Source organism: Triticum dicoccoides, chromosome 7B (genome assembly GCF_002162155.2).
Source record: "Triticum dicoccoides isolate Atlit2015 ecotype Zavitan chromosome 7B, WEW_v2.0, whole genome shotgun sequence".
In the NCBI taxonomy this organism is placed as follows: Eukaryota; Viridiplantae; Streptophyta; class Magnoliopsida; order Poales; family Poaceae; genus Triticum; species Triticum dicoccoides.
This window is the reverse complement of record NC_041393.1, coordinates 371,987,848-371,991,227: the sequence shown is the minus strand read 5'-3', so window position 1 is coordinate 371,991,227 and position 3,380 is coordinate 371,987,848.

Sequence of the window (3,380 nt, the reverse complement as noted above, 5' to 3'; positions counted from 1 at the left end):
CTTGCGGACATATTGGAGGACAAGGCAAGACAATCCAGATCTATCTATGGATCACGTGGGCGCCCCAAGACCCACGACGAATACCGTCGCGCCGGATACAACTACTCCGGCCGGGCCGAACACAGCAGACAACGCTCTATTGAGCTACGTCGCGATATTGCTCAATACAGAGGCGCCGCACACCCACTATGCTTCACTCACGAAGTAATGGATCATCAAATCCCTGAAGGGTTTAAACCCGTTAACATTGAATCCTACGATGGCACATTAGACCCCGCGGTTTGGATTGAGGATTATCTCCTTCATATACATATGGCCCGCGGCGACGATCTTCACGCCATCAAATATCTCCCGCTCAAGCTTAAAGGACCAGCTCGGCATTGCCTTAACAGCCTGCCCGCAGAGTCAATTGGATGCTGGGAAGACCTGGAAGCCGCATTCCTTGACAACTTCCAGGGCACATATGTGCGACCACCGGACGCAGATGACCTAAGCCACATAATCCAGCAGCCAGACGAATCGGCCAGGCAATTCTGGACACGGTTCCTAACAAAGAAAAATCAAATCGTCGACTGTCCGGATGCAGAGGCCCTCGCTGCCTTCAAACACAACATCCGCGACGAGTGGCTGGCCCGGCACCTAGGACAGGAAAAGCCGAAATCCATGGCAGCCCTCACATCACTCATGACCCGCTTCTGTGAGGGGGAGGATAGCTGGCTAGCTCGCAGCAACAACCTCAGCAAAAATGCTGGCAGTCCGGATACCAAGGACCACAATGGCAGGTCGCGTCGAAACAAAAACAAATGCCGCATTAACGGCGTCAGCAATGAGGATACGGCAGTCAACGCCGGATTCCGAGGCTCTAAACCCGGTCAACGGAAGAAGCCATTTAAAAGAACTACTCCGGGTCCGTCCAATTTGGACCGAATACTCGACCGCTCTTGTCAAATACATGGAACCCCCGAAAAGCCAGCTAACCACACCAACAGAGATTGTCGGGTATTTAAGCAGGCAGGCAAATTAATTGCCGAAAACGATGACAAGGGGCTACACAGCGACGACGAGGAAGAGACCCGACTGCCGAACAACAGAAGACAAAAGGGATTCCCCCCTCAAGTTCAGACGGTAAACATGATATATGCAACGCATATAGCCAAGAGGGAGTGAAAGCGTGCACTAAGGGACGTATACGCGATGGAGCCAGTCGCCCGAATATTCAACCCATGGTCCTCTTGCCCGATCACTTTCGATCGAAGAGACCACCCGACGAGTATCCGCCATGGCGGATTCGCCGCATTGGTTTTAGACCCAATCGTCGACGGATTTCACCTCACGAGAGTCCTGATGGACGGCGGCAGTAGCCTGAACCTGCTTTATCAGGATACAGTGCACAAGATGGGCATAGACCCCTCAAGGATTAAACCTACAAAGACGACCTTTAAAGGCGTCATACCAGGTGTTGAAGCTAATTGTACAGGCTCAGTCACACTGGAAGTGGTCTTCGGATCCCCGGATAACTTCCGGAGCGAGGAGTTAATCTTCGACATAGTCCCGTTCCGCAGCGGCTATCACGCCCTGCTCGGACGAACCGCGTTTGCAAAATTCAATGCGGTGCCGCATTACGCATACCTAAAGCTCAAGATGCCAGGCCCTCGTGGAGTCATTACGGTCAACGGAAATATGGAACGCTCCCTCCGAACGGAGGAACATAAAGCGGCTCTCGTGGCAGAAGTACAGAGCAGCCTTCTAAGGCAATTTTCGAGTCCGGCTGCTAAACGGCCGGACACGGCCAAACGTACCCGGAGCAACATCAACCAAGACCACTTGGCACGTCTCGAGCACGCATAGCAATGCGGCCCCAACCCCAGCCCTCGCATGATTGCAAGACCAACCCTCCACGTACATCATTACGCTCTGGAGATTCCATGGGTCTAGGGGAAGGGGCACGACCACAACAAACCGAGAGTGCGGTTCGACCACACCAGGGGCTCCCAAGTGTGTCGCTCTTTTCTTTTATTTTTCCTTTTTTTACAGGATTCTGTCCGGCGACAAACCTGCCAAACTCATGATGCAATAGCCAGGGAGGGACAAAGGCTGCGACGAACACTCAGGTGGTCTCCATTACGAGCATTAAATTTGTTATATACACCATTCCGCGGCCTACCCCTGGAGGGAGACGCCTTTAATTCGTCCAACCCCTTGCTTTCCGCACTATTTGTATCATTCCGCACTCATAGCAGATCTTCTTGAATAAATAATGCAGCACTTTTTGCCCATAATTACATTGCTTTCTATATATATATGTTCATTTACGACATGTCGCATCCGTATATTTTGGTACGGCCACCTACACCAGGGGCTTATGTTCCCCGCATTATGGTGTGATAAGTCCGAACACTTTCACAAGTGCGGCACCCCGAACTTATAGCATTATATGAATCGGCTCTGAATCATGTCTTGGGTCAATAGTTGGGTTTGCCCGGCTCCCATGTTTGGCACCTTACGTTTCCGTTCTATCGGCTAAGGTAGCACTGGGAGAACCATTGCGATTGCGCCCCGGTTGAGCCGGGTTAACGCCTCAGTGGAGAAAGCTAAAACTGACTGTCATGATAAGGCGAGAGACTGGTCGCTGTTCGAGAGGTTTTTTCGGGTCCTTAAAGACCTACGCCGCTTCGAGCGAAGTTCCGGATAATGTCCGACGAAGGCGTGGATAGCGCCCCAAATTCGGTCTTCCAAATACTAGGGGCTTCGCCGAAATTTAAAATTATAGAATTCTATGGCTAAGTGAGAGTGTTCAAGCATTATAAGTCCGGTTGCCTTGTTCGTTGTGTTGTGCGCCTCCCTAGATGGACGCAAAAATGGGAACAAGAGTGCTCAAGTTTATCCCGAACACCCCAGCACTAGTGGCATGGGGGCTGAAGCCAACGACTTGCCATCTCTCAGATTTTATAAACGGCCGCACAGAAGGTAATATTTTAAATTAAACAAGCGTTGCTTAGCGCATATGAACAAAGTTTTCAGCGCACAGGATAATACATAGCGAGTTTACTCAATAATTACATCTCAGGGGCACTCATCCGCAATCTTGCGGGCACCCTTCAGGACAGTCCTATAGTACATCTCGGGCGTATGATATTCCTTGCCCGCTGGTGGCGCATCAGTGATTAGCTTCTCCGCATCCAGCTTGCCCCAGTGCACCTTTGCGCGGGCAAGGGCCCGACGAGCACCTTCAATACAGCCGGAGCGCTTGATAACCTCCACCTAGGGGCATCCATCCACCAACCGCCGCACGAGGCCGAAGTAGCTCCCAGGCATGGCCTCTCCAGGCCACAGCCGGACTATGAGGCCCTTCATGGCCTGCTCGGCTACCTTGTGGAGTT